The 23,760-nt window shown below is 43.2% G+C and overlaps 1 long non-coding RNA gene across 1 annotated transcript; it reads left to right on the top strand.

The window, feature by feature from the left end:
* The first annotated feature begins 17,296 nt into the window (after positions 1-17,296).
* On the top strand, positions 17,297-23,271 carry LOC140453849 (uncharacterized). The gene is made up of 3 exons (XR_011952506.1): positions 17,297-17,404; positions 20,181-20,263; positions 23,170-23,271. It is a non-coding gene; the product is annotated as an uncharacterized lncRNA (long non-coding RNA).
* The last annotated feature ends 489 nt before the right edge of the window (positions 23,272-23,760 follow it).

Below are 23,760 nucleotides of genomic sequence, written 5' to 3' on the forward strand. Positions count from 1 at the left end.
ACACACTGTGACACTCTCTGAGACTCTCTGAGACACGCTGGGGCACTCTGAGATTTTGAGATGCACTGTGACACTCTCTGACAGAAAGTGACACACTGTGACACTCTCTGACAGACTGTGACACACTGTGACACTCTCTGAGACACACTGTGACACTGTCTGACAGACTGTGACACACTGTGACACTCTCTGACACTTTCATAGACACACTGTGACACTTTCTGACTCTCTTAGAAAGTTTTTGACACTTTCTCACTCTCTCTGACACTCTCTGACACACTGTGACACTCTCTGACAGACTGTGACACACTGACACTCTCAGAGACAGACTGTGACGCTTTCTGACTCACTCTTAAATATACTGTAAACTTCTCTGATAGACTGTGACTCACTGAGACACTCTCTGGGAGAGACTGTGACGCTTTCTGATTCTCCCTGACTCTCTGAGACACAGGTGACACTCACTGAGACACACTGAGACATTCTCTGACAGACTGTGACACTCGCTGACTCACTCTGAAACTATCTTAGACACACTGTGCCACACTCTGACACACTGTGACACTCTCCAAGACAGACTGTGACATTTTCTGACTCTCTCTGTTGCTCTGAGACACACGGTGAAACTCACTGAGACACACTATGAAACTCTCTGACGGACTGTGACACACTGTGATACTCTCGGGGAAAGAGTGTGACACCTTATGACTCTCTGTGACTCTCTGAGACACACGGTGAAATTCACTGAGACACAATGTGACATTCTCTGACAGACTGTGACACTCTCTCTGACAATCTCATAGACACACTGTGACACTCTCTGACTCTCTCTGAAATACACTGTGACACTCTCTTATCCTGTCTGACACTCTCTGAGACGCATTGTGTCACTCTCTGATCCTACCTGACACTCTCTGAGACACACTGTGACACTCTCTGACTCTCTCTGTCACCCACTGAAATACACTGTGTCACGCTCTGACAGACTGTGACAATTTCTGTGACACACTGTGACACTCTCTGAACGACTGTGTCACTCTCTGAGACACGGTGACATTTTCTGAGACACTGTGACTCTCTCTGAGACACACTGTGACACTCTCTGACACTCTCTGACACACACTGTGACACGTTCTGACTTTCTCTGAGACACACTGTGATACAGTCTGCTCTATCTGACGCTCTCTGAGGCACAGTATGACATACTGTGACAATCTATGACTCACTATGACATCTCTGAGACACACTGTGACACTCTCTCACAGACTTTGATACTCTCTGAGCCAAATGCTGACACTCTCTGAGACACTCGGAAATACACTGTAAGATTCTCTGACAGATTGTGTCACACTGTGACACTCTCTGAGAAAAACTGTGACACTTTCTGACTCTCTCTAACACTCTGAGACACGCTGTGAAACTCCCTTAGACTCACTGTAACCCTCTGTGACACTCTCCAAAAGACTGTGACACACTGAGACACTCTCAAAGACAGACTGTGACACTCTCTGACACTCTCTGGCTCACTCTGTAATGTACTGTAGCCTTGTCTGACAGACCGTGGATACACTGAGACACTCTCTGAGACAGACTGTGACACTTTCTGACTCTCTCTGAAACACACTGTGACACTCTCTGAGACTCTGAGACACACTGGAACCCTCTCTGACAGTTTGAGACGCACTATGACATTCTCTGACACACTGTGACACACTCTGACACTGTCTGTGACACACTGCGACCCTCTCTGACAATTTGAGACACACTGTGACACTCTCTGACAGACTGTGACACACTGTGACACTTTCTGAGACGGATGGTGACACTCTCTGATCCTATCTGACACTCTCTGAGACACACTGTGACACTTTCTGACACTCTCTTAAACACACTGTGACACTCTCTGACTCTCTCTGCCACTCTCTGAGGCAGACTGACACACTCTCTGAAACACACTGTGACATTATCTCACAGACTATGAAACTCTCTGACACACTCTGCGGCACACTGTGACACACTCTGACAGACTGTGACTGGTCAGGCTTGTGGATCTTGGGAAGGAGGTAGAACCGGGCAGTGCGGGGTTCCTGGACTATGAGGTTGGAAGCTGTGGGTGGGAGATCTCCTGAGGTGATGAGGTTCTGCATGGTCTGGGAGATGGTGGCTTGGTGATGGGGGTGGGGCCATGGTCGAGGGGGCAGTAGGAAGAGATGTCCTCGAATTGGTGTTTGGCTTCAGCGGTGTAGAGGTCAGTGCGCCAGACTACCACTGCGCCCCCTTTATCTGCTGGAGAAATGGTGAGGTTGGGATTGGAGGGCTGCGCGTTGTGAGGGTGAGAGGTTGGAGTGGGGGATGGGGGTAGACAGGTTGAGGCGGTTAATGTCCCGGCGGCAGTTGGAAATGAAGAGGTCAGGGGCAAGTAATAGGCCAGCGCGGGGTATCCAGGTGGATGCAGTGTGTTGGAGGAGGGCGAAGGGGTCCTCTGAAGGTGGGCTGGAGTCCTGAAAGTAAGCTCAGAGACAGAGGCGACGGAAGAATTGTTCGACGTCACGGCGTGTATTAAATTCATTGATGCGTGGACGGAGGGGGATGAAGGTGAGGCCTTAGCTGAGAATTGATCGTTCGTCCTCAGTGAGGGGAAGGTCTGGAGGGATGGCGAAAACTCGGCAGGACTGGGAGCTCGGATCTGGTGTGGGTGTGGATGTGGAGCTGGGAGTGGGGGCGGAGACTGTAACTGGAGTGGGGGGAATGGGGGTGGAGTTAGGAGCAGGGTTCCACCCCCATTCCCCTCACGCTGACATCATCATCCTAGGAAAAAGACTTCCACTGTCTACCTTTCTAATCCTCTGATCATCTTCTACGTCTCTATCAAGTCCCCTCTAGCCTTATGCTTGCCAATGAGAAATCTCTCAGCCTTTCCTCACAAGACCTTCTCTCCAGACCAGGCAACGTTCTGCACCTTTCCCAATGTTTCTAGATCCTTCCGGAAATATGGGCACCAGAACTGAACACAATATTCCAAGTGTTGCTGCACCAGCGTTTTATATAGTTGCAGTATGGTATTTCAATGTCGGAACTCAATCCCTCCACGAACGAAACCTAACACACGGTTTGCCTTCTTAACAGCATTATCAACCTGGGTGGCAACTTTCAGGGATCTATGTACATGGACTCAAAGATCCCTCTGCACACCACACTACCAAGAATTTTTTCATTGACCCAGTATTCAACCTTCCTGTTATTCTTCTCAAAGTGCATCACCTCACATTTAGTTGCATTGAACTCTATTTGGCACCTCTCAGCCCAGTTCTGCAGTTTATCCAAGTCCCCTTGCAACCTGTAACATTCTTCTACACCATCTTTAGTGTCGTCTGCAAATTTCCTAATCCATTCACCTTTACCTGCAGTGGTCCCAAAACAGATCCAGTTGGCATGTGACTAATAACTGGACTCCAGGCTGAATATTTCCCATCAACCACCACTCGCTGCCTTCTTTCAGATAGCAAGTTTCTAATCCAAACTGCTAAATCACCCTCAATTCTATGCCTCTGCATTTTCTCCAACAGCCTGCCATATGGAACCTTAACAAAGGCTTTACTTTTGTCCATGTGTACCACGTCAAATGCCCTACCCTCATCCACAAGCTTGGTGACCTTCTCAAAAAACTCAATGAGGTTTGTGAGACATGACCTGCCGTTGACAAAACCAAGTTGACTATCTGAAATCAAATTGATGTTTGCCAGATGATTATAAATCTTATCTCTTATAATTATTTCCTAAAACTTTCCCACAACAGAAGTAAGGCTCACTGGTCTATAATTACCTGGGTCATCTCTACTGCCCTTCTTGAACAAGGGCACAACATTTGCAATCTTCCAGTACTCTGGTACCAAATCTGCAGACAATTACAACTCAAATATCCAAGCCAAAGGCAATGCTACCTTCTCCCTAGCATCCCAGAGAATCCTTGGATAAATCCCATCCAGCCCAGGGGACTTGTCTATTTTCACTCCTTCCAGCATTGTTAACACCTGTTCATAACTAACCTTGATAATTTCTAGTCTAATATCTCACACCTCATTCTCCTCCTCTACAATATTCTCCTTTTCCTGAGTGAAACCGATGAGAAATGTTCATTTAGCATCTCTCTGATCTCCACAGTGTCAACACTCATCTTCCTATTCTGTCTGTGGTTGGCCCTATTCCTACCCTAATCATCTTTTTATTCCTCACATACCTATAGAAAGCTTTAGGGTTCTCCTTTATTTTATTTGTTAAATACTGCTCATGTCATCTCTTTGCTCTTCTTAACTCTCTCTTTAAATCCTTCTCTGCTGATCTGTAATTCTCCATCGCCTCATCTAAACCATCTTGCCTCATCAACACCTAAGCCTCCTTCTTCTTCGTAACAAGAGATGCAGTTTCCGCAGTAAACCATGGTTCCCTTACCTTATCACTTCCGCCTGCCTGACAGGGACATACCTATCAAGGACACGCAATATCTGTTCCTTAAACCAGCTCCACATTTCCATTGTCTGAATCCCCTGTATTTTGCTACCCCATTCTGTGCATCTAATTCTTGCCTAATAGCATTATAATTGCCCGTGCCCCATCAATAACTCTTGACCTGTGGCATGTACTAATTCCTTTCCATCACTAAACTAAACTTAACTGAATTATGGTCACTCTCTCCAAAGTGCTCACCCACAACTAAATCAAACACCTGGTCTGGTTCATTACCAAGGACCAGATCCAATGTGGCCTCCCCTCTTGTCGGCCCTTCAATATACTGTGTCAGGAAACCCTCCCGTATGCATTGGATAAAACTGATCCATCCAACGTATTAGTTATAGCATTTCCAGTCAATTCTGGGGAAGTTAAAGTCCCCCATAATGACCACCCTGTTACTTTCACTCCTATCCAGAATAATTTTGCAAATCCTCTCTTCCACCTCCCTGGAACTCTGTGGAGGCCTATTTAAAAAAAAACTCCAAGCAGTGTGACCTCTCCTCTTCTGTTTCTCACCTCAGCCCACACTACCTCAGGAGACGAGTCCTCATCAAAAGTTCTCTCAGCCACCGTTATACTCTCCTTGACTAATGTGACATGCATTGTCCCATTGCAGAGCTTCAAACTCCATGAGGCAGCCATACTCTGTGACAGAGAGACTCAGTCTGGAATGTCCTCTGTCCTTAAGACCATACGCACTGCCTGCGCTCCTCCATTTCCCCTTTGCACGTTCCCTTTCCAACCCATCCCACCTGCATCACTCCACGAATGGTGCTGTCAAGGGCAGAAGTCTGTGGAATACCCTTCCTAACCTTCTCTATCCTCCTTTAAGATGTATTTTAAAATCATTCTCTTTAATCAATGTTTTGATAATCCATGAAGCACCTTAGGAGATTTGCCATTGTAAAAGATCCCATACAATGCAAGTAGCTGTTGTTATTGCTGTACATTAGGAGAAACAGGAATGATGCATTCAAAATTCTAACAAGAAAGTCACTGATAGGTTAGTGTGCACGCCACCAAATAATAACATCACATTGGGATGGGCAATAAACAAAGAAATAACGATTGCCTGTAAAAATGGTACGGTTATTATCTTGGATGATTTTAATCTACGTGTAGATTAAATCGAACCAGCTCAGTAAGGGTAGCCTTGAGTTTATTAAGTGTATCCATGATAGTTTTCTTGAACGGTTTGAAATGGAACTCACAAGGGAGCAATCTATCCAGCATCTGGCCCTGTGCAATGAGACAGGAATAATGAATGACCTCAGAGTTAGGGAGCCTCTTGAAAGAAGTGATCACTGTATGGTTGAATTTAGAATACATATGGAGAGTGTGAAGATAAAATCTAATACCTGGGTCCTGTGCTTCAACACAGGGAACTACAATAGAATAAGGGAGAACCTGGAAAAAGTAGACTGGAAACAAAGATTTTATGGTGGGACAGTTGATGAGCAGTGGAAGATTTTCAAAGGCACTTTACAAAGTGCTCAACAATGGCATATTCCAGTGAAAAGGAAGGACTTTAAGAAAAGACATACTCTGCGATGGGTATCTAAGGAAAGCAATCAAATTGAAAGGGAAGGCATGCAAAGTGGCCAAAAACAGCCTGAAACTAGAACTGGGAAAACTTTAAAAGTCAACAGAAAGCCACAGAAGAGCTATAAAGAAACGTAAGATAGAACATGATAAAAATAAACTAGTACTGACTATAAAGACAGATAGCAAAATTTTATATTGAATGAGAAAAGAGTGGCTAAAGTAAATGTTAGTCCCTTGGAAAATGAGAAGGAACATTTAATTATGGGATATCGCAGTGGAGGAAATAATATCTTGCCAATAATTAGCAAAGAGACAAAGATAGGTAAGGATTTGGAAATTATCATTATTATGGAACAGCTAGGTTTGGACTGTTGGAGGTAATTGAGCTAATGACAGAAAAGTCTTCTGACCCTGATGGAATGCATCCCAGGGTACTAAAGGAGATGCCAGGAGAAATAGCAAATACAATGGCAGTAATTTTCCAAAATTCACTGGACTCTGTGGCAGTCCCAGCAGATTGGAAAGCAGCAAAAGTGATGCCACGTTTTTAAAAAGGAGGTGGACAAAAGGTGGGGAATTATACACAAGTTAGCTTATTCTCTGTAGTGGGAAAGCTGCTTGGGTCTATTAACAAGGAAGAAATAGCAGGGAATCTTAATAGAAATTGTCCCATTGGACAGACAGAGCATGGGTTCATGTAGGGCAGGTCAGGATTCACAAATCTTTTGGAATTCTATGAAGACATTTCGAACGAGGTGGACAACGGGGACCCTGTGGATGCGGTGTACCCGGATTTCCAAAAGGCCTTCAACAAGGTGCTGTGCAAGAGGCTGTTGCATAATATAAAGGTGCATGGTGTTAGGAGTAGAGTATTATCATGGATAGAAGATTGGTTGACTAACAGGAAGCAAAGTGTGGGGATAAATGAGTACTATTCTGGCTGGCAATCAGTGACTAATATTTTGCCTCATGGATCAGTGTTGGGTCTGCGATTATTTAGAATTGATACAGATGATTTGGAGTTGGCGACCACATGTAGGGTGTCAAAGTTTGTATATGACACTAAGATGAGTAGCAGGACAAAGTGTGCGGAGGACTGGGAAACTTTGCAGAGGAACAGAGATACATGTGAGTGGGCAATGGGCTGGCATTTGGAATAGAATGTTCATAAATGTAAAGTCCTACTGTTTGGTTGGAGTAACATTAAAAAAGAGATTATTACTTGAGTTTTAAAAAGTTGCATCATTTGCTATGCAGGGGCACCTGAGTAACCTTCTGCATGAAGGTTGGTCACCAGGTACAACAATCAACTCAGAAAGCAAATGGAATTTTGTCCTTCATTGCTGGAGGGATTGTGTTTAAAAGCAGAGGTTATGTCCCAGCTGTATTGGGTGCTGGTGAGGCCACACCTGGAGTACTGCATGCAGTTTCTGTCTCCTTACTTGCTCAAGGATGTACCGGCACTAGAGGGGGTGCAGAGGAGGTTAACTAGGTTGATTCCAGAATTGAGGGGGTTGTCTTAACAGAGACTGAGTAGATTGGGATTATATTCTTTGGAAATCAGAAGAATGGGAAACATATAAAATAATGAATGGAATGGATAAAATAGAAGTAGAGAGAATGTTACCACTGGCAGACAAAGCCAGGACAAGAGAGCATCACCTCAAGATTAGAGGCAGCAAATTTCGGACTGAATTGAGAAGGGGCTTCTTGACCTCGATGGAATTCATTGCCCAGGGAAGTCGTTGATGCTAGTTCAGTAAACATTTTTAAAGCTAAGGTAACTTATTTTAAAAGAAATAAGTAATTAATTAATGGACACGGTGAGAAGGTTGGTAAATGGTTCTGTGTCCACGAAATGATCAGCCATGATCTTAATGAATGGCAGAGCAAGCTCAAAGGGCAGGACGGCCTTCTCCTGTTCCTAGTTCTTTTGTTGTTATATTTTCCATTCCTCCCTCACTCTTGACTTTCAGGTGCTGGTGATGGATTAAGATGGACAAAATTAAAATTCACAGAACATCAGGTTATAGTCCAACAGGTTTATTTGGAAGCACTCGCTTTGCAGCTTCTTCATCAGATGGTTGTGTGATTTTTAACTTTGTGTCTCACTCTTGTAACTAATAAACAGCAACAAAAGCCACGAAGCAGTGCGCATGCTCCAGGCAACAATGGGCCCCTGGTGGTTGATGTCAGCGGAAGACCAATGGAAAGGCAGGGGCACAGCTGGAGGACCTGGCGGGGCCAATCAGAGTAAATGAAGGACGGGACTAGACTATACCACGTGATCATCCTTGCGGTGGGCGCGGATGTGCGGGATGTGTGGATGGAGAGCAGTTGGTAAGGAAAGAAATAAACAGCAGGATGTTGGACGGAAATGGTGTTGGTATGGGCTGAGAGGTTTTACAAACATTTGGTGCACATCGGAAAATACAAGTTTGAAACTTACAGTCCCGTTTTGCAGTAAACTGGAAAATAACCTCATCGTGTGATCGCCGCCATCTTTATTCGGGGCAAAGATTCACTAGACACGTGCGCGGCCGCCAGCTTTGTTGGGGGCAAGGTTCAGAGTTATGTCTGTGCAGCCCTCCCTGGTCGAGATTCAGAGGGCAGGATTTACACAGACCACATTCAAACCCAGAGAAATGGATGTTTTGTTTTCTTGGATTTGTTTCTTCATCCATTTAAATGATTTGGATGTGAATAGAGCCGGTACTGTTCGTAAGTTTGCAGATGACACCAAAATTGGAGGTATTGTGGACAGTGATAAAGGTTGTCTCAGAATACAATGGGATATTGATCAGATGGGCCAATGGGCTGCGGAGTTGCAGATAGGGTTTAATTTAGGTAAATGTGAGGTGCTGCATTTTAGTAAAGCAAATCAGAGCAGGACTCCCACTGAATTGTCAGGTCTTGGAGAGTCTTGCTGAACAAAGAGACCTTGGAGTGCATGTTCGTAGTTCCTTGAAAGTAGAGTCACAGGTAGATAGGATAGTGAAGAAATTATCTGGGATTCTTCCCTTCGTTGGTCAGAGCATTGAGTAAAGGAGCTGTACAGGACATTGGTTCGGCCACTTTTGGAATATTGTGTGCAATTCTGGTCTCCCTCTTATCAGAATGAGGCACTGAAACATGGAAAGTTTGAGAATTGATTTTTTTTTAAGGATGTTGCCAGGGTTGGAGGATTTGAGTTGCAGGGAGAGGCATAATAGGCTGGGGCCATTTTCCCTGGAGTGTCACAGGCTGAGGTGTGATGTTGAAGAGGTTTATAAAATCAGGAGGGGCATGGATCGCATAAATAGACAAGGTGTTTACTCTGGGGAGGTGGAGCCCAGAACTAGAGGATATAGGTTTAGGGTGAGATGGGAAAATTCAAAAGGAGCCAAAAGGCCAACCAAAATTGTAACATTTAAAAGGCATTTGAATAGGAAGGGTTCAGAGGGATGTCGGTCAAGTGCTGGCAAATGGGAATAGTTTAGGTTAGAATATCTGGTTTGCATAAATGGGTTGGACTGAAGAGTCTGTTTCGGTGCTAGACATCTCTGACTGTGGGATCATAAAAGTGAACACTGCCCTGATTCACCTCTTGGCTCCTTGATGTCCACTTGTTTGTTATCTAGCTTCCTCAGTCTCACATGAGTGTATTTTTGCCTTGTTTAGTATTTTACTACTGCGTTCACAGACCTTTTTATAAATGGATTGTCCACTGCTGCCCGACTCCTGACCGTATGCTGCTCCATTATCAGGTTATTTTTTTCCACAATATCTTTGACAGTCAAGAATTCCTTTTTCCAATAGTGAGTGGATTTTTCTTCCATTTCTGACAGTCAAATTCTGCACCATTTTCAATCCCTATAATTCATATTGCACTCCCTGAAACATCATGTGTATTTCTCCTTCCACAGATACCAGTGATCATTGCCAGAGCTCTGTTGCCTGTGGAGAGGGTGATGTTTGACTTCCTTGTACAGCTGCAGTTTGAATGGTGAAGGTGCTCCCACAACGTGGTTGGGTAAGAGACATTACAGATTATTCACTCAGAGATAGTGAAAAGTAGAAGATATCTGTACAAATCAACATGTTTTTAATTTCACAAAAATATTGGGAACTTTTGACATAAGGCCACAGCTGGAGAATATTATGTCCGGTGACCAAACCCATTGCCAAATAAGCAATTTTTCAGGAATGCCTTAAAGGAAGAAAGCAGATCTTAGAGGATGGGAATTCCAGACCGTGTTGCCTTGGAATCTATAGAAACAGTCACACAGCTGAACTCAAAGATAAACACATCATTGGGAGTCTAAACTAAAATGAGTTATTGAGATATGAAAGGGTCTGTGGTGCAGGAAGATAGGAATGATTACAGACAGGAATTAAGTCAAGGGTGTGAAAGTAAATTGTTGTTGCTTGTAAATGGGAGCCTTTTGATGGATCAGCAAGTTCTGGTACAAGTGAGCACTTGGGCGGTAGAGTTTTCAATATTCTGAAGATTATAGGGAGGGTGATTGCAGGATGCTGGCCAGGAGTGGGTTTAAATATTGAAATCTAGAGTTAACAAAAGATAGGAATGAGAGTTTCAGTAAATGAGCCTAGACTGTGGTGAGGTCAGGTGATATCACTGAAGTCGAAATAGTGGTCTTGGAGTGGGACTGCGCTGTCACCCTCCCTTCACCTCTGGAATACAGCTGTTTGTCAGTTTGTGAATCAAGTCTGTAACAAGATCAGGAACTGAGTGGTCCTGGCAGAACCCAAACTGGGTGTCACAGAAGGTTATTGCTGAGCAGCTGCTTGACAGCACTGTTGATGACACCTTCCATCACTTCACTGCTGAGCGAGTGTCGACTGATGGAGGGAAATTGGCTGGGTTGGTTCTGTCCTGCGTTTTTGTGTTGAACATCCCTGGGAAATGTTCCACAATGTCAGTCGGTGCCAGTACTGGACTTGTCTTGGTGGGCAGCAATTTCTGGAGCACAGCCATCAGTCTTATTGCCACAATGATGGTAGGGCCGACAGCCTTTACACTACTTCTCCATTTCTTGATCTGATTTGAAATAAGTTTTCAACCAAGTTGATTCATGTCTGTGATGTCAGGGACCAATGGAGAAGGCTCATCCACTTGGCACTGCTGGCTGAAGATTGCTGCAAATGCTGTTGTCTTGTCTGTTGCATGGGTGTGTGAGACCCCTCCATCAGTAAGGGTGGGGATATCTGTGATGCTTCCTCCAGTGAGTTGTTTAATTGTCCATCACCATTCCTGACTAGGTGTGGCAGAACTGCAGAGCTCAGATCTTATCCATTGGTTGTTGGATCACATAGTTCTATTTGGTGTTGTTTGTGCTGTTTGGCATGCAGGTTGGGTAGCTTCACCAGGTTGGCACTACATTTTTAGGTATGCCTGGTATTGCTCCTGGCATACCCTGTGCAACTCTCCATTGAACTAGGGTTGATCCCCTGGCTTGATGTTAATGGTTGAATGGGGAATATGCCAGGCCATGAGATTTTTACGATTGGGCTGGAGTACAGTTCTGCTGCTGTTTTGGCCCACAGTGAGACAGAAGTTGCAGGATCAAGAGGGCTGATTGTGTTGTGTTTTCCAGTGCATTGGTAGATGTAATGTGGTCCATCCAGTTTCATTCCTTTGTTGAGACTGTGCAGTGATTAATACAATGAGTGATTTGATGGGCCACTGTCAGGAATGCAACTTTTAAAAAAAAGGTTTTGTGATTGACACATGAAAGAAGTGAAACTATCATGGTATTCGAACAGATGAAAGACTCAACAGACAATCAAGATATTTTTCAATGGATAATTTCAGTTACATCACGCTAAATTTTTGCTATAAATTCCCTGCCTTAGAATCACCTGATGAAGGAGCGGTGCTCCGAAATCTAGTGTGCTTCTAATTAAACCTGTTGGACTATAACCTGGTATCGTGTGATTATTAACTGAGAATATTACAGCACTTCTAACAGGGCTGCATGTAACCAGGCTCAGTCCGGTTAATCAATACATTCAGAAGGATTTCCTCCAAGTTTGTTGATGCAATATTAGTCGAAACCGTCAACTTCAACCTGCAATCTTTCTCTTAACAAAAACTTCAGGCTGACACAAAGCTCCCCACCCCACTGCAATGTGGCAACTGGGCCCGGCCCAGGAATTGGAACTGGGACATTTGTGGACTGTGATCTCAAAGGAAGGGAGCAAACACAATTCTGACAGATTAGTCCTCAAAGATGAGTAGCAAGTTTGAGACAAGGCAGGTGATATGTCATCTTGCACTTAGCTTAATTGCATTTCTTATTTACAGTAGTATTTTGCAAAGTATAAAACTCCATTCCATGGTTGGGGAGTTTTACCCTAGTTGATCACAGTTGCTGCCTCTTGCTCCCAAAGTCAAATCATCAGATCTGTAACAAAACAATAAACTGCAGATACTGGAGACATAAACCCCAGAATCAAAGTGCTGGAGAAACCTAGCAGTTCTGAGGGCATCGGTGAAGAGAAAAAAATGTTACATTTCAAGTTCACTGACTCTTCATCTGAACGGACAAAAGGTCATGAGACTTTGAACTTAGAATGTTTTTTTTCCCCTCAGAGATGCTGCTGGACCTGCGGTTCTCCAGCTCTGTGCTTTCTATATTGAACTTTATTTACAAAACAGGTCGGAAAATACTAATCTGCAAAAGTGAAAGGTTCATTGCAAACATGAGCATAGTTTCCACACTTGAGTTACACAAGCATGCCTCAGTTTAAAAACAAGATTTAACTCAGTAACATTCCATCTCAAAATTAGCCAAGTTACACCAGTAATAAAGCTCCTCCACCCAATGAGGCACTTCAGTACAACATCCTGCAGTGTTACACACAGCCATCTTTACCAAAGAATGATCACATGTCACAAAATTAAAGGCCAAGAGCATGTCTCTTTAAAGGAGCTGAAGTCAAACTCTCAATTTTTTTGCAAGGATTTTTATTAAAACTGATTGAAAATTTAAATCTCAGAGCATAATCTTTGCTTTTTTAAACAAAGTTTGTGAGAAAGATCCCACATCTTGCTAAAGGTTCAGTTCAGTCTGATAGAAAGAGCTAAAGGTCAAGCAAACATCACACTTTCCATTCACTTCTACAAAGGGCTGACGTCACATTTCTTCAGGATTTAAAGAATTTTATAAATTGTTTGTAAAATCATTTGTCATTTTAAAGAACTGGACAATAAATGTCATTGTATGCAATAAGAGTGAAGCCTGTGACAGAAGATTTAGCTTTGGGGGGCAGTGTATGTGCTTTCTAAATTCTGGGAGCATTTTGGGAGACTGCTCCCAGATGGTGATAGTGAGCATATCTGGAATGCACTGTTTAGATTTGGGAATCCATGGCAGACAATCTGTGATTTCAATAGTACTTGGCTTATGTTGTTTGTGTACAGTAAGCAAATCATAAATTTACTTATGTATTGTTGTTGACTACCTGAATGCCAGGTTGCCTTCAATAGTGTGAATGCATCTATTGTAAATATTTGGAATATTCCAGAACTGCCCAGTGCTTGGCAAATTCATGGGGGACAAAAAAATCACATTGAGTAATTTGAAATTCAGAATCCAAGAGGACTTAACCACTGAAGTATTCAATTCAAATAGTTAAATGGAGTGCTCACATTTAAAATACCTCTTATCCATAGGAATGGATGGACTGACAGAATTGGGACCAAATTCCTGGCTGGGGAGTGTGAAGTGTGCTTTGATAAAGTCACCTGCATTTACCAATAATAATTTGGCAAGCTCGGAAATTTAAATAAAACAAAACGAGCTTCACTGCTGCTCCAGTCGGGACATAAGCTCTGTGTGAAAAAATAACAATGTTCAGGTTTATTGCATACACTCTGAAACACGTGTTTCTTCTACAGATCCTGCAAGTTTCCCCAATGAGCATAGTCCATCCAAATGGTGTTGGTAACTTTGGCCAGCTCATTTATTTCCTAGCTTCTATTTCCTGAAGAGTGACCAGAAGCAATTACTCTACATATGTGGGAACATTACCAACAAGGAGTTTTTCCTTCAGAATTGACTTCCATAAATTCAGTGTCCAGAAAAGATAAAAAGCTTGTTACCTTTTATAGAGCAATGATTCAGTGGGAGTAAAATGCTAACCTTTTAATAATCAAGCAGCCTAAATTTTAAAAATGAACACTTCTTAATAGTTCACTAGATCCTAACGAAATATTTTGAGCAAAACAAAACACATGATACATAGTTATTCAGAGAACAAAACAAGTTTGTTCATTGAAGAACCTAGAGGAAAAGGTACTGAAATAATGTGAGTTTGATATACCTCAATCATCATTTCAAGTGCATTCTCTGCATAAATTCTCCTTTTACTCCTCGAAGTTTTAAACTTCTTGAATAATTGAGAGAATGAAGTCACAGTTGTACAACACAAAATCAGACCCTTCAGTCCAACTTGCCCATGCTGACCAGATATCCAAAATTAATCTACACCCATTTGCCAGCATTTGTTCCATATCCATCTTAAACCCTTTTCTACTGATTTATCAGTTCATTTTACTTTATCAGCACTTGAAAAACTGACTCTTTTTTTCTCCCAACATTGGTTAAAGAAATCATAACTTCATTCATCCAAGTTAATTTTGTAATCTTTCACCAAGAAGCAAGTGAGAGCAACATATAGCTGAGTGCAAAACAAAATACTGCAGCTGTGCGATATCTGGGAACTTTCTAAAGGTGAGGCACTGATACTTTGGTGTAACCTGCAGTCTGGCCAAATTGCAGCAAAAAGCTGTTCAATTTTATCTGCAAACTATTGAATGCAAAATCTTCCTTGCGCAATAATGAGGCAGCATTTGGGATGTCATTTTTAAAATATATTATTTTCAAAGTTACTCACAATTAAGAGTGATCACTTGTTGCTGTCTGCATAACACAGTACGAAAAGGAATTAACAGAAAATAAAACAGTTTTTTCTGAGTCACGAATTCATTGATATTGCATGGGTCCAGCATTTATAAGTAATATATATTTTTAAAATAAATGCAGATACATTTACTAACTATGTTGGAGTACAGTCAAGTTTCTTACTGAACAGTGACAGGATTGGACAGAGTCCACATGGATTTAAGAGAGGGGAATCATACTTAGCAAATCTACTGAAAGAATCTACAGAGTCGAATATTAAAGTAAGAAATTGCAGGATATTTAGAAAAGCTTATCATTAAACATGGTCGACTGGGTTTTGTGAAAGAGAAACTATATTTGACAAATTTGCGACGGTTCATGGAGGAGATAACAAGCAGGGCTGACAAAGGGCAATCCAATGATGTTCTGTATTTGGATTTTAAAAATGCAAATGATAAGGTGCTACATAAAAGTTAGTTGCACAATTTAGGAGCTCACCGTATCGGGGTAATGTATTAGAATGGAGTGAGGATTGGTTAACCACACTGGCTGTTGCTGAGTCCTCACTTGGAGTACTGTATACAATGTTAGCTCCCATATTTGATAAAGGAGGCCATTCAAAAAAGATTCACTTAGCTGCTTCGAGGACGAAAGGATTGACCAATCAAGAATAGATAAGTGGGATGATCTTATGTAAACAAGATTCTGACGAGCTTGACAGGGTGGATGTTGACTAGATCTTCTAGCACTAGTGAAGTCTCAAACCAGGGGACACTACAGAAGGGAACATTCATTTTGGAAAAAGTAAAGAATTTTTTTCTCTGTGAATGGCTAGAATTTTCTCGCCCAAACTTTTGTGAAAGTTAAATAGGGGAGTGGAATGGTTGGGTTACTCTTCAGAGGGTTGTTCCGGCTTGTTGGGCCGAATGGTCTGTTTCCACATAGTAGGGAATCTATGATTCTATCTCAAATTATTTTAAAAGAGGGTAGTAGATTTTTTAAATATTGAGCAGTTTTGGGCTATGCGAATCAAGCATAAAAGAGGTGTTGAGGTCTGGGTTGACCCAGCCATGATCTGATAGAATGGGGGAACAAGCTGAAAGGGATGAATTGTCTCCGCCTGCTCCGATTCCTTGAGGCTCCGTTTCATGTTTTTTTGACTCCAAAGAAGAGTGTGATACAATGTGCTGAAGATCTCAGATGTTGTGAAAATGGGGTGTTTATGTACTGGTTCAGATGGGATTGACTCATCAATCACAGCGATACAGTCATGAGTAGGAAGGGAATCCCCTCCATAAATACAGGAAATCTACTGCAGAGCTCACACAAAGGGAATTCTTCCCTTCAGTAAACTGTCCCATCACATTACCGCACGGTGGCACAGTGGTTAGCACTGCTGCCTCACAGCGCCAGAGACCTGGGTTCAATTCCCGCCTCACGCGACTAACTGTGTGGAGTTTGCACATTCTCCCCGTGTCTGCGTGGGTTTCCTCCGGGTGCTCCAAAGCTGTGCAGGTCAGGTGAATTGGCCATGCTAAGTTGCCCGTAGTGTTAGGTAAGGGGTAAATGTAGGGGTATGGGTGGGTTACGCTTCGGCGGGGTGGTGTGGACTTGTTTCTTCACTGTAAGTAATCTAATCTAATTGGTTGGTCCTCCAACCAATCAAAGTGAATGAAGGGCGGGGCTAAGGTAAACCATGTAATGAACACTCGGAAGTAATGGAGAGAAAGGATTCGGTAAGGAAAGAAATAAACAGGGAAACGGGAGAAAAACTGTATTGCTATGAGCGGAGAGGTTTTACAAACAAATTGTGCACGTCGGAAAACACAAATTTGAATGCCCCAGTACCGTGTTTGCAGTAAACGAGGAATTGTCTCAGCGGCTGCAGGCCTGAGTGAGCGCCGCCATCTTTATTCGGGGCAACGATTCACTGGACACGTGCGGAGCCACCATCTTTGTAGGGGGCAAGGTGCAGCCAGGCGCATGTGCAGCCTTTCTCGAGTTCAGAGTCATTGGGGTCAGAGCAGCCAATACTGCTCTGATTCACCTCTGGGCTCACTCATGACCACTTTGCCACTATCTATCTTCCTCAGTCTCGAATTTTTGGTCTGTTTACTATTGTATTATTACTTTTATAGACAAAGGGTATTTCACTGACCATGTGCTGCATTATTATCAGATTACTTTTTTCTTGAATATTTTTGACAGTCAAGAATTCTTTTTTCCAACAAGTGTATTTTCCTTCCATTTCTGACTATCAAATTCTGCACCATTTTCATTCCTTGTCATCTGTTTTGCACTCCTGAAACATCAACTGTGTTTCTCCTTCCACAGATACCAGTGATTAATGCCAAAGCCCTGTTGCCTGTGGAGAGGGTGATGTTTGACTTTCTTGTACAGCTGCAGTTTGTGTGGTGGAGGTGCTCCTACAATGTGATTGGGTAAGTGGCATTATAGATTATTCATTCAGCAACAGTGATGATTTGAAAATAATGTCCAAATCAACAACAGTTTGTATTTTTATTATCATGCTTATAGTTTCACAAAAATACTATTGAGAAGTTTAGACATAAGGCCAGAGATGGAGATATTAGGTCAGGTGACCAAAAGCATTGCCAAAAAGCAGGTTTTGATGGATGTCTTAAAGGTGGGAAGCAGACTTGTGATATTTTGGCTGCGAATTTCAGACCATGCTGCTTCAGCAACTGTAGAAACAGCCAAACAGGTGAAGTAATGAATTAACAAATGGTTGGGAGTCTCGAAGAAAATGGGTTGTCGAGGTCTCAAACTGTGTATGGTGCACGGAGCTAGGGATTATCACAGCCAGGAATTAAATCAAATATGTGAATTTTAAATTGAGGGATATTGGCCAGGTGCTGGCAGGTGAGACGAGATTGGGTTGGGGTATCTGGTCGGCATGGACGGGTTGGACTGAAGGGTCTGTTTCATGGCTGTACATCTCCATGACTGTATGCTGTTGATTATAATTAGGAGCCTTTTGATGAATCAACAAGCAGAGATTTAGACTTTCTTGAGATTACAGGGAGGTTGAATGTGGGAAGCTGGCCCTGAATGTGTTTGGAAAATGAAGTCTGGAGATAACACACGATGGATGAGAATTTTAGTATATGAGCTGAGATGAGGGTGGAATCAGCTAGAATTAGTGATCTTGGAGTCCACCTCCACCACACAAACTGGGCTGTCACCCTCACCTCACCTCTGGGATTCAGCTGGTTGTTAGGTTGTGAATCAGGGCGGTAACACAATCGGGAGCTGAGTCGCCCTGGTGGAGCCTAAAATGAGTGTCACTCAGCTGACTGTTGCTGAGCAGCTGCTGCTTGGTAGCCCAGTTGATGACATCTTCCATCACTTTACTGCTGATCGAGTGTGGACTGATAGATGGAACTTGCCTGGGTTGGATTGCCCTGTGTTTTTGTATTGAACATCCCTGGGCAATGTTCCACATTGTCGGTAGATGCCAGTGCTGGAGCGGGACTTAGCTTGGTGGGTGGCAAGTTCTGGAGCACAAGATATCAGTATTATTGCCAGAATATTGGCAGGGCACGTAGCCTTTGCATTACTTAACCATTTCTTGATGTTATTCAAACTGAATCAAACTGGCTTAAAACTCACATCTGTGATGTTGGAAACCACTGGAGAAGGCTGAGATGGATCATCCCACTTTGCACGTCTGACTGCAGATTGCTGCAAATGCTGTCATCTTATCTGGTGCATGGGTGTGTGAGGCCCCTCCATCAGTAATGGTGGGGATATCTGTGATGCTTCCTCCAGTGAGTTGTTTAATTGTCCATCACCGTTCACAACTGGGTGTGGCAGAACTGCAGAGCTCCAATCTGTTCCATTGGATGTATGATCACTTAGCTCTGTTGCCTGCTGCTGATGCTGTTTGATATGCAGGTAGTTCTGTTTGGTAGCTTCACCAGGTTGGCACTTCATTTTTAAGTCTGCCTGGTGCTGCTCATGGCATGCCCTCCTTTCCTGTCCATTGTGATGGGTGAGAGCGGGATTTACAAACCCATGAGATTACAGATTGTGCTGGAGTACAGTTCTGCTGCTGTTGATGTCCCACAGTCCCTCAGAGATACCCAGTTTGAGATGCTACATCTCTTCGAAGTCTATCCCAATTAGAATGGTGATAGTGTCACTCAACATGATGGAGCTTTTTCTCAACTTTAAGGCAAGACTTTGTCTCCAAAAAAAATGTGTGATGGTCGCTCGTACTGATACTGTCATGTACAGATGTATCTGCTGCTGGTCAATTCATAACAATGACATCAAGTATGTTTTACACTCTTGTTGGTTCCCTCACCACCTGCTGCAGACTCAGTTGAGCAGCTATGTCCTTTAGGACCTGACCAGCTCAGTCAGTAATTCTGTTTCAGAGTTAGTCTCGATAGTGGACATTGAAATCCTGTACCCAGAGTATGTTTGACACCATTGTACTTCCTCAGTGCTTCCTCCAAGTGTTGTTCAATATGAAGGAGAACTGATCCATCCTCCAAGGGAGGACGGCACGTGGTAATCAGCAGGAGCCATGAGACTTCCTGGTCTCTGGAGCCAATGCTGTGTACTCCCAGGGCAAATCCTCCCTGTCTGTACACCACTGTGCCACCACCTCTGCCTGGTCTGTCCTGCCGGTGGGACAGGACATATCCAGACATTTCAGGAGAAAGTGAAGACTGCAGATGCTGGAGATCAGAGTCAAGGGTCTGGTGCTGGAAAAGCACTGCAGGTCAGGCTGATGAAGGGCTTAGTCTTGAAACATCGATTCTCCTGCTCCTCGGATGCTGCCTGACCTGTTGTGCTTTTCCAGCACCACACTCTCGATATCTTGGGATGGTGATGGTGGTGTCTGGTAATTGTTTGTAAGGGATGATTCCGTGAGTATGACTATGTCAGGCTGTTCCTTGACTAGTCTGTGAGACAGCTCTGCACATTTTGGCACCAAAAACCCTATGTTAGTGAGGAGGACGTTGCACCATTGAGAGGGCTGATTCTGTGGTTGTATTTTCTGGTGCCGTGTTAGTTGCCAACTGGTCCATCCAGTTTCATTCCTGTGTTGAGACTTTGCAGTGATTAGTACAGTGAGTAGCTGGCTGGGCCGCTATCAGGTTGGCAGGATTTTTTTCACCATTGACCATGGTTTTATGGAGATCAGGAGATTCCTAATACGTTGTTTTTTTTTCTTGAATTCAGATTCCACCATCTGCCAAGATGGGATTCGAACCAGGACTTCAGTCGTTTGTTTTAATATTCTGGATAAAAGCTAAATACATCAGGTTTGATCAGTCATTTTAAATATCACTAACCCTGGTTTTGTTTCTTTGTAAAACACTGTCCATCATCCTGTCTCCTCCATCCTCCCCTCTAACAACGAGTGAGGAGCACATGGAGTTTCTCTGTCACTAAGACTGAGATAATCCGATCTGCTGTTTCTCTCCCTCCCACTAGCCCACTGAGCCAAACTGCCTCCCGTGGTGTTCCTGGTTTTTGTCCTAAACCTACATCTTGCTCCAGTCTCTTGTCAAGCTTTATCAGAGCTCACCTTGACCCTTTACCCTAATTTCGTTAAACTCACTTTCCAACTCTCTTTCCTCCGCTGCCGCCTCATCACTCCCCCTCGCCAATTCATAGATATTGTTCCTTGTTCTGTCTGTTAGTCTTTTTCTGGTTATGTCCTTCTCTCCCATTCTGTGAAAAACTAATATTTGACCTTACCATTGTTGGAAAATCCTGCTCCATCTCCACTCTCCCTTTCCTTTCTGAATTTTTTGCATTTGGTGTCCCTCAACGATCTATCCTTGGTCTCTCCTGTATCTCACGTACATAGTGCCAGGAGGTGATATCATCCAAAAACACTGTGTTAGGTTTCACATGTACACTGACGATGCCCAGCTCTCCCTCCCCACCGTCCCTCTCCATTACTCCACTGTTACTCAGTTATCAAAGAGTTTATCACATTCCCACTACTCGATTAGCTGCAGTTTCCTCCAACGAAACATTGGCATGATAAAACCCATTACCTTACGTTTACCTTTCTGTTGAGCCCTCCCTCTCACTGGGAGCGAGGAATGGCAGACTGGGTTCAATTTAGACAAATGTAAGCTGTTGGATTTTGGAAAGGCAAATCAGAGCAGGACTTGTACACTTAATGGTACAGTCCTTGGGAATGTTGCTGAACATAGAGACCATGGAGTGCAGGTTCATTGTTCCTTGAAAGTAGAGTCGCAGGTAGGCAGACTAGTGAAGGTGGTGTTTGGTATGCTTATATTTATTGGTCAATGCATTGAGTACAGAAGCTGGGACGTCAAATTGTGGTTGGACAGGACATTGATTAAGCCACTTCAGGAATTATGTTTTAAGTTTGAAATTCCCTGTTCTGGAAAGGATGTTGTGAATCTTGAAAGAGTTCAGTCAAGATTTACAAAGACTTTGCTAATGTTGGAGGATTTGGGCTACAGGGAGAGGCTGAATAGGCCAGGGTTAATTTCCCTGGAGAGTCAAAGACTGAGAGGTGACTTCATGGAGATTTATAAAATCATGAAGGGCATGGATAAGGTGAACAGCCAGGGTCTTTTCCCCCCAATTAGGTGGGTTCAAAATAAGATCACATGGGCTTACGTTGAGAGGGCAAAGATTAAAAATGGATCTAAGGATCAAAGTTTTCAAGCTGTGTGTGGTGTATGTGTCGACTGAGCTGCCAGATGAAGTAGTGGAGGCTGATATAATTACAACATTTGAAAGGCATCCGATTGGGTACGTGAATAGGAAGGGTTTCCAATGATACGGACCAATAGCTGGCAAATGGGGCACCGTTTGTTGAGGATTCCTAGTTGGCATGGACAAATTGGACCAAAGGTCTGTTTCTGTGCTGTACATCTCTATGACACTAATAAATGAAAATAAGATGTGTTCCTCTTTTGTGGAGAGCTAGCAGAAGCACAGATAATTGTCCTTGGAGCTGAGAAGGTTAAGCAGTGACTTTGACCAGGTGCAAATTTGTTTCTAGGATATCTAATCTGCAGAGAGAGGGGAATTGTTAACAATGTCACAATTTTAGTAGCTATTTTCAGGTAATTGGCAAATAATGTGAATATGTGAACATTATTTTATTCAGTAAGTTCTGAGTATCTGGAACAGTCTGAATGGCAGCTGGACACAGACTCAGCAGTTATTCATAAACAGATTTAGAATTTTACTTTTTAAGGGAAGATTTGGGGGGGCAATGGGCAAATGGGAAGGGAATTGGGACAGATTTGCAGTATCTCCAGAGGGAGAGGGTACATCCCAAATGGGCTGAATAGCCCCAGCCCCTGTGCTCTGTGATACTGCCCCATTGACTGTGAATGTTGAAGCTCATCCCAGGGCAGAGAGAGGGAGGATCCCACCACTCACCTCACAATGGGCCCCGAATGATTGATGTCAGCGCAGGCCAGTAGGGGGCAGAGAGCAGTACTGGAGGACCAGGTTGTACCAGTTTGTCCTCCAACCAATCGGAGTGAATGAGGGCATCCTCAAGGCTGGAACTAAAGAAAGGCACATATCGCAGAGATCTGAGAAACTGGAGGACATGAGATAGGGAGCGTTCTGTGGCTGGTGAGGAATTATCTAAATATGGATGAGTTGTGAGGCTGGATGAGGTGACAGTGATCGGGAGAGTTGAGGATGGAGGAATTTAGAGTTAGTGAGGATTAGAGTCATAACGTTATACAGCAAGGAAACAGGCCCTGTGGTCCAACCAGTCCATGCCAACCATAATTCCAAACTGAACTAATTGTACCTGCTTCTGCTTAGTCCATATCCATCCAAATATTTCCTAGTTATGTACTTATCTGAAGGTCTTAAATATTGTGATTATATTCACAGCTACCACTTCCTCTGGAAGTTCATTTCACACGTATTTTTTTTTTAAAACCCTAATGTCTTTTCTGAAATCTTTCTCATTTCTTCTCAAAATGAATGCACCCGAGTTTTGAATCTCCCTCTCCCCCGGCTATTCACCTTATGTACACTCTTTCTGATTTTGTAAACCTCTAATAAGGTCACCCCTCAACCTTGTGCACGCCAGTGAAAAAAAATTCCCAGCCTATCCAGCCTCTCCTTAGAACACAATCCCTCCATTCATGGCAACATCCTGGTAAATCTCTTCTGAACCTGCTCCAATTTAATATCCTTCCTATAACAGCACAACCTGAACTGGACAGAGTATTCCAGAAGAGGCCTCCCCAACGTCCTGTACATCCTCAACATATCGTCCCATCTCCTGGACTCAAAGGTCTGAACGATGAAGGTAAGTGTGCTAAGCACCTTCTTAACCATTCTGTCTACATGTAACACACACTTCAGAGATCTGAAGCCCTCGGTCTCTCTTTGTTCCCATATCACTACTCAAGGCCCTACTTCTATTGAGTGTAAGTCCTACCCTCGTTTGTTTTGTCAGGATGTTATATTTTGCATTTATTCCAATCCAAAAAACTTTTGAGTATAAAGGCAGTAGGAGTATAATTAAGAGGGAAATCAGGAGGCAAAAAAGGGGCGTGAGATAGCTTTGGCAAATAGGGTTAAGGATAATCCAAAGGGCTTTTGTAAATACATGAGGAACAAAAGGCTAACTAGGGAGAAAATAGAGACCCTCAAAGATCAGCAAGGCAGCCATTGTGTGGAGCTGCAGGCGATGGGCGAGATAGGAAACAAGTAATTTGCATTAGTGTTTACTGTGAAGAAGTACATGGGAGGTATAGAATGTGGGGAAATAAATGGTGACATCTTGAAAAAT

This window comes from Chiloscyllium punctatum, chromosome 28 (genome assembly GCF_047496795.1).
Source record: "Chiloscyllium punctatum isolate Juve2018m chromosome 28, sChiPun1.3, whole genome shotgun sequence".
Taxonomy (NCBI): Eukaryota; Metazoa; Chordata; class Chondrichthyes; order Orectolobiformes; family Hemiscylliidae; genus Chiloscyllium; species Chiloscyllium punctatum.